Source organism: Equus asinus, chromosome 3 (genome assembly GCF_041296235.1).
Source record: "Equus asinus isolate D_3611 breed Donkey chromosome 3, EquAss-T2T_v2, whole genome shotgun sequence".
NCBI classification, from domain to species: Eukaryota; Metazoa; Chordata; class Mammalia; order Perissodactyla; family Equidae; genus Equus; species Equus asinus.
The window spans coordinates 33,925,213-33,940,713 of NC_091792.1; the positions used below are offsets into that span (position 1 = coordinate 33,925,213).

General features: G+C 39.5%; 1 long non-coding RNA gene across 4 annotated transcripts in view; it reads right to left on the bottom strand.

The window, feature by feature from the left end:
• The window catches only part of LOC123284521 (uncharacterized), a 69,531-nt gene extending 54,030 nt beyond the window's left edge, over positions 1-15,501 (bottom strand). Inside the window, exons 1-3 of one of the 4 annotated variants that reach the window (XR_011501940.1) lie at positions 15,021-15,501; positions 14,077-14,387; positions 13,838-13,949 (exon numbers count right to left, since the gene is read on the bottom strand). This is a non-coding gene — a long non-coding RNA (uncharacterized lncRNA). Of the gene's footprint in view, positions 1-13,837; positions 13,950-14,076; positions 14,920-15,020 lie in introns of those variants that run through there. The other 3 variants (XR_011501941.1, XR_011501939.1, XR_011501938.1) reach the window with 3 other exon arrangements.

The window sequence follows — 15,501 nt, forward strand, 5'->3', positions numbered from 1 at the left end:
ATAGTGGGAATTGCAGTGATTTTAGCGGGCTGTGTGAACGACGCATGTGTCTGCCTGTGGGATGGGTTGGGGTTACGTGGGGAGAAGATGGGAAGAAGGTGAAGCATTGCTTTTAGGTCTGTCCTCAAATGTGATTTGGGATGCTGCTGGTTGGTTTTCACAGTCTTTTTCTTCCTGGTTTTAGCCATCTATAAAATACGACAATAGTATTCCTTCTTTACCTATAATTATGAAATTAAGGCAGATAAATGAATGCCTTATACTTTTATTCACAACTTAAAAAAATTTTTTAACCCATGGAAAAGTTGGAGGAATAGTAAAATCAATATTCACCTACTCTTGCCTAGATTCATCATTTGTTAACATTTGCCATATTTGCTAGCATGTAGCTTTATCTCAGTCTCTCTATATTGATACTTGTGTATACTTCTTTGCTGAACTATTCAGAGTAAATCACAGACATCTCAACAGTATATCCTTAAACACTTCAGCATGTACCTCCTAAGAGTAAGAATGTTCTCTTACAGACCCATAATACTATTATCATGTTTAATAAACTTAATATTGATAAGACAGTTTTTACCCAACATACAGACCATTAAATGCCTCATTCTTAAAAATCTGTCAGGAAAAGATGTGCTCTGTCATCTATCCCAACACAAGTCTCTCTTTAAGACACCTCATATTTTTGAGGCACTTTGATAAATCTGATGAAATTTCCAGGCCATATCTTCAGAGAATATCCATAAAGACACTCTACAAGCCAACAATGCATACACCTTGGATCCCTCTAGGGTATCGGTGGACTCTAGGTTAAGTGTTGTTAATCTTTGATGTAAATTCTCCTCTTTTGTGTGTATACAATTTAAGACCACAGTAGTCAGAAAAGATTAAGAACGGTTTGTCTTCACTTTTGAACCTTATGTTTTGTGTTCATGAGGCTTCATTTCAAGGAGCTCAGAGATGGATAGGTAGGAGATCATATTATCCCCAATTTATGAAAAGGAAACTGAATCACAAATATGGCTGAGAGCTGTCCTGTGGCAGACACCCAGTAGGTAGACTAAATGACTGGAAGGCCTGGAAGAAGATTTGTGCTTCCAAACTGGAGCTTCTCTGATTCTGAAATAGCTGATGCTCACAGATTCACACTTGCTTTCTCGATAGTTTATTTTCAAAAACCAGATACTTGTAGCATTCTATCAGGGTTTGGCACCACATTTAAGGACCTAATATGTAAAGGCAGAAGTTGTTGGCAGTTACTAACATTGTTAGTTTCATCAACAAAATTGCCCAATTTGGATATAGCTCTAGGAATAAGAGGTGGAAGCAGAGAGGTGGATATGTGCAAGCAAATTAGGGTAACATTAAATGTGCTTAATGAAAAGGCCAGAGGAAACTGCCAAGGTCAAGCTGCACTGTGGGTTCTATTTTGTCAACTGTGAACTCACAAAGAAAAAAATCAGTAGCTAACTACACTCCAACATATGCGAGCTTGCTGGAGTTCTCTCCGTGAACAGACTAAAGAAAATGAGAGACATCTCAGTTAGAAAAATGACTAGCTTTGGCTAAAAGACAGAAATAATATGTAAATCCCTCATGCAATGGTCTAGCACAAATTCTAATGCCTGATTTTTTTTGCCATAATCCATCAAAAGCATCAAAATTACTTTCTGTAAAACTTTAATATTATAGAATCATATCATATACTAATTAATGATTATCTCATAAAATTCTTGAAAAGAAGGGTGACAGAAAGTTAAAGCCCCTGTCAGGCCTGTGGGATTTATAAAAGTCTTACAGAGCTTTGAGAGGGCTAAAGAGTCACAGCCAATGGAATAATCAGAGCTAACGGGCAGGATAAACTTCTTATCCACCTGCTTTTACTGTAGCTGTGAAAAAGTTGTTTTTTCTTGAATTTAGCTAGGTAACTGTTTATCTCTTTATTTGACTTTAGTTTAAGATATATTGTTTTAAAAAGTTTATCAGCATAAAATGGGACAAATAACAGTGGGTATTTGTCAAAGGCTATGCTTCTCCCTTGACTCATTCCTAATGACTAGACCCTACCATATTATGCCAAACAAGACCCTCTTTTTCTTTTTAAATGAATTTTTATTTACTTTTAATCAGATTTAAATTTTTTTCTATTTTTTTTTCAATCAAAATACATTAGAGAACTCAACATGGTTAGTCATTAGGAAAATGCAAATTAAAAACACAATGAGATACCACTTCACATCTCTAAGAATAGCTATAATCACAAAAACAGACAATAACAAATGTTGGTGAGGATATGGAGAAACTGGAACCTTCGTTCATTGCTGGTGGGCAAGTAAAATAGTACAGCCACTTCAGAAGACACCTTGACAGTTTCTTTAAAAGTTAAACATAAATTTACCATAGGATCCAACAACTCTATACCTACGTATTTACCCAAGAGAAATGAAAACATGTCTACACAAAGACTTGCACATGAACATTCACTGCAACATCATCCATAATAACCAGAATTGTAAATAACCCCTACGTCCATCACTGGTGAGCGGGTAACAAAATTTGGTATACAGGCATACTACTACACACCATAGGACATATAGTACTAATCCTATGGGACCACCATCATATACGAGGTCCGTTGTTGACCAAAATGTCATTATGTGGAGCATGGCTGCATTAATACAATGGGATACTACTCATCAATAAGAAAGAACATAATACTAAAACAGCTGCGATGTGGATGAACCTCAAAAACATTGTGCTAAGTAAAAGAAGGCAGACACAAAAGATGACATAGTGTATTATTCCAACTATATGAAATGTCCAATAAAGGCAAATCTATAGAGAAAGAAAGTAGGTTAGTGGTTTTCTGGAGCTGGGGGTAGGAAAGGAGATTAGCCATAAATGGGAATGAGGGATCTTACTGGGGTAACGAAAATGCTCTAATACCAGATTATGGTATTATGATAATGGTTGCATAACTCAATAAATTTACTTGAAATCACTGAACTGCACACTTAAAGTGGGTCAATTTTATGGTATGTAAGTTATACCTTGATAAAATTGTAAAAAAAAAAAAGTACACCAGAGCTTCTTCAGACCTTGAGAAAAACTTATAGCCTTAGAATTTCAGCATAGTCTTGGTTCCCTCTGATTCTAAGAGTATAAGCTGTGTATCAGAGATGAATATCCCTAGCATAGAAGTGTTTACCCCGACTTCTCATTTCCGGTTCCACATGTAAGGAGTTTGGAGGATGCCAATCCATCCTAACAACGGGTAAAATGCTAAACAGACTGAAAAATAAACAACTCTTCTTGGATCCATAAGAGAGGTGAGGACACAGAGCAAACTGCTGTCCCCAAGACTAGAGTGACAGACAGGCAAATACAGGGAATCACAGCTTACCAGAACAGAGACTAACAGCAGAAACCACCACAGGAACCAGTACCAGGGTCAGAATATCTGAACTTTAATAGATGAATTGCTAGAGGCTCAAAGCGCATAAGTCTGAGACTTAAAAACTCCAGGGGGATCCAGGCATAGGGGAGCCCCCACAATACTGTGAGATTTCCCTCCAGAAAGTCAATTAGATTCCCACAGTAAATATCAGAGGAAAATCACCTTGTACTTCTGGCAGGGGGAGGGGAAAAGAAACCATTTTGAAATACAGTCATGCATCACTTAATGAGAGGGATACGTTCTGAAAAATCCATCTTTAGGCAATTTCATCATGTAAACATCATATAATGTATTTACACAAACCTAGATAGTATAGCTTACTATCCATCTAGGCTATATGGTACTAATCTTATGGGATCATTGTTGTATACGTGCTCCTTTATTGACTGAAATGTCATCATGTGGTGCATGACTGTACTCCAGCGCACGATATTCTTCTTAACAAGCTCTGCCATCAGGAGAAACTAGTTAACCAGAAGCTAATCTGCTGGGGTACTATCATAGCCCAACTGACCTGGGAGAAGGGAAATATCCAACTCCAGCCCACTCTTGCCATCCTGTTCCACTAAAGGGAGGAGAAAAAAACTCCGAAACATTTGTGAAGTTCACTGTTCAGAAGCACAGGCTCACTAAAAGACTGAGACCTAATCTTAGGACTATAGAATGCTTCTCCTCCCTCCACACCTCATCACCTTATTATTAAGGGCCTATTGATAGCAATTCCTTTTACCTGGTACATCATGTCTTGCTACCAAGAAAAAATTACAAGGCATATGAAAAGACAAAAACAATTTGAAGAGACAGAGCAAGCATCAGAACCAGACATGGCAGAGATGTTGGAATTATGAGACCAGGAATTTAAAGCAACTAAGGGTTCTAATGGGGCTATCCAAGGAGTGTGGGACAACTACAAAAGGTGTAACATATGTTTAATGGGGATACCAGAAGGAGAAGAAAGAGAGAAAGAAACATAAGAAACGATAATGACTGAGAATTTCTACAAATTAATGTCAGACACAAAACCGCAGATCCAGGAATCTCAGGGAGCACCAAGCAGGATAAATGTAAAACAAACAAACAAATGAAAAACCCCTATCCCTAGGCACCTCATTTTCAAAGTACAGAAAATAAAAGATAAAGAAAAAAATCCTGAAATAAGCCCCAGGGAAAAAACACATTACCTAGAGAGAAACAAGATAAGAATTATATCCAACTTCTTCTCAGAAACCATAGAAGCAAGAAGAGAGTAGAGTGAAATATTTAAAGTGTTGAGAGGAACCAACACTAGAATTGTTGACCCATGAAACCACCAACCTAGAATGGTGAGCTATGAAAGCCTGCGAAATTATCCTTCAAAAGTGAAGGAGAAATAAATAGGTTCTCAGACAAACAAAAATTGAGGGAATTTGTTGCCAGCAGACTTGCCATGCCAGAAATGTTAAAAGTTCTTTACAGAGAAGGAAAATAATGTAGGTTAGAAACTCAGATCTACATGAAGGAAGGAAGAGCGTCAAAGGAGGAATAAATGAAGGTCAAATGAAAACTTTTATTTCTCTGAATTGATCTAACAGATGACAGTTTGTTCAAAATAATAATAGTAACACTGTATTCAAATATGTATGCTTATGTAAATGTCTTATGTACATATGTGTGCTTATGTATGCTTATATATAAGTGAAATGAATGACAATAATGATACAAGGGACAGGAGGAAGGAATTAGGAATATTTTGTTATGATAAGTACTTGAACTATTCACAAAGTGGTTTTCTGAAAGTGCACTTGGATTAGTTGTAAATGTATTTTTCAAACTCTAGGGCAACCACTAAAAAAGTAAAAAACAGAAGTATAATTAACATGCTAGGAAAGGAGAGAAAATGGAATCATATAAAATGCTCAATTAAAATCACAAAAGGTATAAAAAGAGTGAAAGACAAAAATAGGAATAAGGAATAGGGCAACAATAGAAAACAGTAACAAATATGGCAGATGTTAATTCAACTATATCAATAATCACTTTGAACATCAGTGGTCTAAATACACTAATTAAAAGACAGAGATCGTCAGTGGATCAAAAACAAGACCCAACTATACTTTGTCTACAAGAAAATCACTTTAAATATAAAGACATATATAGATGAAAAATAAATGGATGGAGAAAAATATACTATGCTAACATCAATAAAAATAAAGCAGTAATAGCTATATTAGTTTCAGACAGAGCAGACTTCAAAGTAGGGAAAGTTATCAGGGATAAACAAGAGCACTAAATAATAATAATGATCAAGGGGTCAATTCTCCAAGAAGATATGATAATCCTTAACATGTATGTGCCTAACAACAGAGCGTCAAACTATGTGAGGCAAAAAGTGATAGAATTGTAGGGAGAAATAGAGGAATCCACTATCATAGTTGGAGACTTTAACACCTCTCTATCAGAAATGGACAGATCCATCAGGCAGAAAATCAGTAAGGGCACAGATGAACTCAACAACATATCAATCAGCTGGATGTAATCAACATCTATTAAATGACTTTATTCAACAAGAGCAGAATACACAATCTTCTCAAGCTCACATGGAACATTGACCAAGATAGACCACATTCTGGCCATAAAACACACCTTTGCAAATTTAAAAGAATAGCAATCATAGAATGTTTGCTCTCAGACCACAGTGGAATTTAGCTAGAAATCAATAACAGAAAGATAATTGGAAAATACCCCAAATACTTGGAGATTAAACCACACACTCTAAATAACATAAAGGTGAAAGAAGACATCTTAAGAGAAATTTAAAAATATTTTGAACTAAATGAAAATGAAAACACAGCTTATCAAAATTTGTGGGATGCAGCAAAAGTAGTGCTGAGGGGCAAATTTATAGCATTGAATGTCTATATCAGAAAAGAAGAAAGCTGTAAAATCAATCTAGTATTCACCTTAGTAAACTAGAAAAAAAAAAAAGAGCAAATTAAATCCAAAGTAAGCAGAAGAAAAGATGCAAGATACAAGTAGGTGAATGGATAAACAGTATATACAAAAGTTGATCACTTTCCTATACACCAGCAGTGAAAAAGTAGAGTTTGCAATCCCAATCAAAATCCCAGCAAGTTACTTTGTGGATATCAACAAAATGATTCTAAAGTTTGGATAAGGAGGCAAGAGAGCCAGAATAGCCAACACAATATTGAAGGAGCAGAACAAAGTTGGAGGACCGACACTATGTGACTTCAATACTTATAATAAAACTACAGTAATTCAGATAATGTGGTATTGGTGAAAGAATAGACAAGTGGATCAAAGGAACAGAATAGAGAGCCCAGAAATAGATCCAGATAAATATAAGCAACTTATCTTTGACAAAAGAACAAAAGCAATATAATGGAGAAAAGACAATCTTTTCAGCAAATGCTGATCAAACAACAGGACATCCACATGCCAAAAAAAAGAATCTAGACATAGATCTTATACCCTTCATAAAAGTAACTCAAAATGGATCACAGACCTAAATGTAAAATGCGAAATTGTAAAACTCCCAGAAGACAACGTAGGAAAAAACCTAGACGACCTTGGGTATGGCAAGGACTTTTTAGATACAACACCAAAAGCATGAACCATAAAAGAAATAATTGATAAGGCAGACTTTACTAAAATTAAAAACTTCTGCTCTGCGAAAAGCAACGTCAAGAGAATAAGAAGTCACAGACTGAAAGAAAATATTTGCAAAAGACACATCTGATAAAGGACTGTTATACAAAATATACAAAGAACTTTAAATTTTAACAAGAAACAAAAAACCGAATTAAAAAATGAGCTAAAAATTTTAACAAACACCTCACCAAAGAAGATATACAGATGGCAAATAAGCATATGAAGAGATGCGCCACATCCTATGTTATCATGGAAACGCAAATTAAAACAACAATTAGATGCCAATACACACACATTAGAATGGCCTAAATCCAGAACAATGACATCCCCAAATGCTGGTGAGGCTGTGGAGTAACAGGAATTCTCATTCATTGCCAGTGGGAATGCAAAACAGTACAGCCACTCTGGAAAACATTTGGGCAGTTTCTTACAAAACTAAACATATTTTTACCATACCATCTAGCAATCGTGCTCCTCGGGATTTAGCCAAAGAAGCTGAAAACATGTCCACACAAATACCTCCACATTGATATTGATAGCAGCTTTGTTCATAACTGCCATAACTTGGAAGCAACCAAGACGTCCTTAACAGGTGAATGGATAAACAGTGTTACATTCAGACATGAAATATGATCCAGCGCTAAGAAGAAATGAACTATCAAGTCATGAAAAGACATGGAGTAACCTTATATGCATGCTACTAAGTGAAGGACGCCAATCTGAAAAGGTTACATACTGTATGATTCCAAATACCTGACATACTGGAAAAGGCAAAACTATGGAGACAGTAAAAAGATCAGAGGTTGCAGGGCTGGCCCCGTGGCCGAGTGGTTAAGTTTGCGTGCTCCGCTGCAGGCGGCCCAGTGTTTCGTTGGTTCGAATCCTGGGCGCGGACATGGCACCACTTGTCAAGCCACGCTGAGGCAGCGTCCCACATGCCACACCTAGAAGGACCCACAGTGAAGAATATACAACTATGTACCGGGGGGCTTTGGGGAGAAAAAGCAAAAAAATAAAATCTTTAAAAAAAAAAAAAAAAAGATCAGAGGTTGCTACCGGCTAGGAAGGGAGAGGGATGAATAGGTAGAACAGAGGATTTGCAGGGCAGCAAAAATACTCTGATGGTATGCTGATGGTTACATGTCATTATACACTTGTCCAAACCTAGAGAATGTACAACACCAAAAGTGAGCTGTAATGTAAACTATGGACTTTGGGTGATTACGACGTGTCAATGTAGGTTGACTAATTGTGACAAATGTACCACTCTGGAGGGGGATGTTGATAATGGGAAGGCTCTGCATGTGTGGAGACAGGAGGTATACAGGAAATCTCTGTTCTTTCCTCTTAATTTTGCTGTGAACCTAAAACTGCTCTAAAAAATAAAATCTCTAAAAAAAAAAGAGTATTTGGAAGGTTAACTATTGTTTTTCTTTTGATGAGGGGACAGGACATCAAGGATTATTTTGTAGCTGAATTAAAATTTAAGAAAATTGACGATGACTGAAACACAGTCCCTATTTTAGGCTTGCTTCGGAAAAACCGCATAGAGAAAGCCAGAGGACAAGGAAAACTGAATTATTCTGACAAATTTTTCTAAATTACAGATTCATAATTTAATGTCTCCTTTACTGTTATCAGTATATTTTTCTTTTGAGAAAACGTACATCATGAAAAAAATGTACCCCTCCCTCAAAAGCCAGAATGTTTACTGCAGGTTAACCTTTAGTGATAGTTTCATCTTACCTATCTGACTCTTACTTTTCCGTTGGTCAGATTCTAAAGGGAAATAAGTGACGTGTGTCTAATTTGTTGGTATAGCCTGGGAGTGTAAGAAATTTTATTTTAACACTGGGTTTAATCCGGGTTTTCTTCCTTCATTTCATGCAGGACTATTACCTCATATAAGCAGCTCCTTTAAAGAGCCATTTGATGTCAAGCACGGAGTGGTGAGTCCAACATTGCTCAGCAATCATTTACATGTAAAGAGCTTAAACGACTGCACACTGCATATTATCATAAAAAACAGACTAAAGGGGGTTAGAGTTACTGTTCAATAATATTCACTCATCAAACATTCATTTCTGAGTGCCTATGTGTGTACCTTTCTTTTAGGTGATCTGGATACAAAAATAAACAACCAAGGTTATAAATTGTGAACTGCTGATGCTGTGCTTTTTTCCTCTTTCCTCTTTCCCATGGGTGACAATAATATATATAATATATTGACAGTTAAAAACAAAAACAGCTTTCCTCTGATTGTAAACTTTCAAATAATACAGAGAAATAGAGATAAAAGAGAAACTCATCTGAAATCCTTCCCCAGTCCCCAGGGATAATCACCATTAACCTTTTTTGTGAACTTCCTTAGAAATGTCTCTCTATACTTATGCATACATAAAGATGCACACACACACAGAGTATATTGATGGGATCCATTGTCCTCTGTAATCTGCTTTAATCACTTCATATTTTCATGGACATCCTTTGGTGTTAGCATAATTATTTACCATCATTTTAATGGATACATAATATTCTATTGACTGGCTATATCACAATTTAAAAATATCTCATTTCTAGGCATTTAGTTTTTCAAACTTGCAACTATTATAAACAATGCTGTGAGGAGTAAGTTTGAATATAAATTTTTGCAATTGTACAATCATCTCCTGAGGGTACTTCCCATAAATAGAATTCTTGGGACAGAAGGTACGCTTATTTTAAATTTTGATATACAGCCAAATTGCCTTCCAGAAAATTGGCCTCATGCACCAACAGTCCACAAGAGTGCCTTTTCTCCTATATCTTCTCTAACACTAGCTTTAAAAATAATCTTAATATTTTCCAATTTGATAGATGAAGATATTTCAATTTAATTTTAATTTTCATTTCATTGATTATCAGTGAGGTCGAGCATCTTCTGTTTATTAGTTGTTCATAGCTCTTTTGTGAATTATACAGTCATGCACCACATAACGATGTTTTGGTGAATGATAGACTGCATATACGATGGTGGTCCCATAAGATTAATACCATATAGCCTAGGTGTGGAGTAGGCTATGCCATCTAGGTTTGTGTAAGTACACTCTATGATGTTTGCATGACAACGAAATTGCCTAATGACATATTTCTCAGAATGCATACCCCTCATTAAACTATGCATGACCATAGTCAATTCTCACTATTCAAGGTAGTTACGTTTCCTAAAGTCTCCACTAACACTGAATTAATGATTACTACACCATTGATCCTAGGGGAAATGTAGGGTCAGGTTCCCGTGAGCCTCTGGTCATTTTCCTCAATGTTTTCATCAACTGATCAATACATAAATTTGTTTTATGCATGTTTCTATTTAAAGATACCTTATTTAATATATATTGTTGATTAATCAACATGGAACTTACAGCCAACAGCACTATAATTTATGCCTAAAGAAAGTTTATCTAACAAAGGTATTTTCTCCATAAGGCACATCACAGTCTTCTCGTAGTTAGGAACACAAGATAGCATTTCAGCCTGCACTTGGGGGCCATTTTTTTTCCTGAGGAAGATTAGCCCTGAGCTAACATTTGTACCAATTTTCCTCTATTTTTGTATGTGGGTCGCCACCACAACATGGCTGATGAGTGGTGTAGGTCCGTGCTCAGGAACTGAACCCAACAACTCGGGCCACTGAAGCAGAGTGCACTGAACTTTAACCACTTTGCCAAGGGACCAGCCCCTTGGGGGCCATTTTCAACAGTGAAATCACTAACAAAAAAGCATAAAAATGCAGAAAATGTGGCACTATATAGGCTGCAAAAAGGACATTTGTTTATATATGACAGCTGAAACAAGAAGGCAAAGTATCCTCTTGTTCAACCTTGACTAAGACCACGCAGGTCTGGTGACTCAAATTGTTCACCACTCTGCCTGTGCCCTTGAATGACCTCAAAAGTGCTGTGAGTATTGACTTAGGGGTTACAAATAAATTTTAGCGAGTCAGAAAATTTGCAATTATGGAATCTATGGAAAATGAGGATTGACTGTACTTATTTCTTTTGCCTATTTTTCTTTTAGCTTTTTCTTATTGATTTATGGAAGCTATTTGCATATTAGGATAGCGTTCTCATTTTATAAATATTTTCCCCAATTTTGTCTTTCCATTTTGGTGTATCTGTTATTACAGTGGCTTTTGATGGCAGTATCAAAGTGCCTTTTCAATGGGGAGGACCACACTGGAAAAGGAATTTTATTAAATTTCTGTTGCTGTGAAAATGGTTAGAATTTATTTTTCCCTCTCTTTTTCATAGGCACACCAAATTCTGTTTGGTGATTTTTCTCCAGCATCTCCAAATTACAAAAAATCATGTAAGTCTTATCCTAAACTACTACTTTATATCTATATTCTGCCTTTATTTTAATTATGATCCTCATCTGACATTTTCACCCCTTCCAGAGTCTGAGGCCATTTAAGGCCTTTCGCATTTCTGCCTCCTTCCTCCTGTCACACACCTTGTCACTTCATTATAAATACTCTCCTAATAATAAGAACGGTAGAATGTAGAAATAAAAGGAGAGAGAAATCCCACAGAGACTTTTGTGGAGCAGCAGCTCTGAAAAAGAGTGTGCATGTGAGAAAGTTCTGGTGGTGGCAGAAGCTAGGGGGGCATGTAGCACGTATGTGAGAGTTTGGAACTATTGATTAAAAATGGTTTAGGAATATCAGTACATTTCATTTATTCATACTATGGCAGACTCTGCCACAAGCACTTACACATTGGCTGTCTGTCTCTTCACACTAGATGTCAGAATTAAAAAGCCAGCATATGAGAACTTGATGAACTACAATCGACAAAAGAAATACTTCCTGAAGCGTGTAAGAATCCTTCTACTTGTCGCCCAACAGTGGATCCCTGGGGTAGTGTCAGTAAGTGCGCAATGAGGCAGTGAGGGTGGTGGCGTGTGTATGTTTAGAGTTGGTGTGAAGATAATCCCTAACTTACAAGCAAGTGACAAACAGAAAAGGAGACTATTCTGATAATCAGCCTTCCTCAAAGCATCGTGAACATCTCTTGTACAGATCTCTCCAGTTGTTTTGGAAGCAAGCCTCAAAGAGGCTTATGGGGATAATTGCTCTGGTACTGTCCAAATTTTCATCACTATCAGTGATTTGCTGGATTCTGCCTCTTGCAAAAAAACTCAGTAAGGTCTCAGAGTGTCCTTCTCTTTTGGGGACCCACCCTTCCCAGGCCCACTCTCTTCATGTGCCTGTTCGGCCACCCAACACCTCCTGTCCCTGCTCCCTGACGTGGCCCAGAGAAGCGGCTCCGTCTTGGCTGATCAGACTTTCGCAAACCCAGTCATTTTTAACAGGATGTTAAAATGGGATTCTTTTCATGTCTTAAGAGTTCCAAAAAAGTTACAATTATTTTTGCTATCCTATTACTTTTGTTTATTAAAATGCCTCTTTAAATTGACTTACAAAAACCCCTCAGCCTCACCCTAAGTAATTATATTTGCGACGCCATGGGTTTGGTATGCTAGTTATGTGTATTAGAAAAAAACCTGGCCATTGAAATAAAATATGTTATTCAAGTACCACCTAATATTATCACAAGAACCACCAGTCATATATACACACCACTTTGGAAAATTCTAGTCTGTGGGCACCAACTAGCTAATGTGAGCGATTTAGCTAACGGGACAGTGTTGGACTGACCACCTCGGTTCCCAGGTCACTAGTCTACTTAGTCCTGACCTTCCAGAAATGGTGCATTTTTCTTGATTTTTCTGCTTTAGGACCTGATAACTTTCCTGGGGAGCATTTCAAGCACGGGAAGGCAGGGCCGTGGCAAGCTGTGCGGGGAGTTATTTGGGAGCATTTGAAGCTCGGCAGTCTACGCAAAGTTATTTTGTGCGGGCAGGCCAGGGACATCCCTTCACTGTAGGGTTGCAGCATGCTTCTAGGAAGGGTGGATGATTTCCTGAAAGTATATTTACTGCTAGCTGGGCTCCTGGGAGTTGCTTGGGAGAATCGTTAACTATTGTTAAATAAATAAACCCCTCTTGCTGCACGGAGTTGTACTGGTGCCAAGCAATTCCACTGCCCGTGTCTGCCGCTGTTCTGGGGAACAGTTGCCTTTCTCTTTGAGGTGCTTCCCCGACCCCCTCCCCTAAAGTGAATTTTCTAGACTCACAGTAGCCTCTTTTAAGTCAACAAATCCCAACAAATTAGTGCAATTACATCCTGCTCTTGTTTTTATGTGCAACAATAGGCTAATAGCGCACACCCCCTCCACACACACAATTAATATGGGGCACTCGTTTGGGAAACCCTGGGCCTAGAGTTCTAACCAAAAAATAAATCCAGACTTTTAATTTACTAGACAAGGCAAAAGCTTAATTTTTTTATAGGCACTATATTTTGGGAGGAGAACAAGCATTGAGAGGTAACATGTACAAATTCCTGCCTCAGCAACAAGTAGAGATTGAATGAAATTGCCAGCAACAAGTAAGGATTGAATAAATTTTCAAGCATCATTAACAATATTCTCACTGTTAAAAGTATTTGCTCTGTGTCTAATGCCTTTGGTAACCATGTTCTAAATATTTGTACTTCTGGGTCCCATCTTAAAGAAGTTCATGATGTCAGACTGAAAAGCAGAGAAATTCACACCTAGGAATGTAGTCCAGGACTGTCCAGGCTAAAGGATGGTAGGGAAGACAAGGAGAAAAGAATCTTACCGCTAATGGACGATTAAGGGGCAGTAGAGAAGCAGTGGGTGGTTCGGCTAGGGATTCCAAGAGTTCTTGCCTTTTTTTTTTCTCCCCTCTCCTGCTTATTGATCTGGCCTTCCTGACAGAGACACAATATATGAAATCGGAAGGTTAGAGGAGATGGAAGAAAATGCAGGAACAAGCCCAACTCCTGCTCATGACTGATGTCTTGGCAATTTAATTCCCAAGTCTGTGCAAAAAGTAACCTTTGCAGATGGGCGAGTGTTGACAACTAGGCCATTTTTCTCCCGCTTCAGGTACAGAGTTATTCTGCAAGCAAGGTTAGCTCGTCTGAAGACTCAGAAGCTGATCAATACGCCGCCGTTTACACTGTGGGAGGGCCGCTACCGTCATTTATCTGAGTCGGAAAACGAAGCCACAAAGCTGGAGGCCCGGAGTCTGCTTAATCAACGACTGTGAGGTATGAGAGGGCCCGGGAATATGTGGACCTTGGCAGGCTCGCTTTCTTAGACACTTCTCTGGGCTTCAAACGCCTTCATCCCTCAATTTTTTTTCTCTTAAATTGGAAGAGGGGACAAAAGTTATCGTTATAATCATTGTTAAGTTTTTCTTTAAAATAAATACTTGGAAGCACACTTCTCTGCAAGAACCACAGAAATGGTGATGTGGCCCCGACGGCTGTGGGCTCCAGCGTCAAAGAGCCAGGCCCTTGCATCGGGGAGCCGGGGAAGGGCGCAGGGCCGGGAGAAAGGCCTTTTTGTATTCATCGCAGCCGCCCGGCAGAGCGGCAGCCCTCCACCGCCAGGTTTCCCTCCGCGCGGTGCGCCGCCGGCAAGCAAATTGGCTCCGGCCGTCGGACTGTGGGGGCGAGCCTAGTTGCGGCGGGAGCTGGAGCCTGGGGGACGGGGGACCGTGGCCTTTCACGCCCCGGCTCTCTCCGGAGGGGCCGCGCGTCCCCAAAGCCCCGCCCACGGCCAGCCCCATCCACGGCACCCCCCGCCCCCCATCTTCCTCTGCCCCCTCCTCCCCTCGAATCGTCTCTCCCCTCCTCCCAGGTCTTCCTCCTCATTCCACCATCCTCCTCCCCGGCAGCCAAGGCCCGCCTCCTCCTGCTCCCTCTACGACCCCCCTCCCGCTCCGTCCCCCCGTGCTCCCCACGGTCCGCCTCTTGCTCCCACTCCCCATCCACCGTCCGCCGTCGCCCGGGCGCAGCGCGCTGGAGGGAGGGCCCGGGGGGCGGCGCGGAGCCCCTGCGCGCTGGATGGAGCCCGCCGCAGGCCGGGGAGGCAGAGGCCCCTGCAGCTGCTGTCCTGGGAGGGGAGGCAGAACCACGTGTGCTGACGAAAGTCGCTGCCTCTCACCCCCGGCCCGCCCTCTGTCCCCTGCTCCATTGACTCCCAGTTACCAAGACTGCCCTTCTCTTTATGATTCCTGTGGAATAGAAAAGGTAATTAGAAGTCGCACCACCAGCACCACCACCCCTCCCTCCGTTCCCCCCGAAAAAACCTCCTAGTGGTTGTTTTTGTTCCTTAGCCCAGGTTAGGCTAAATACATTCCCGGGAAGCCATCTGGTCTCATTCCCGGATCCCTTCGTATGGTTTCCATTAGGCTCGCCAAACCGTGCATTGAAAACGTGGCCTTGGAGCTACTCAGGAACCTCCAGGATTTTC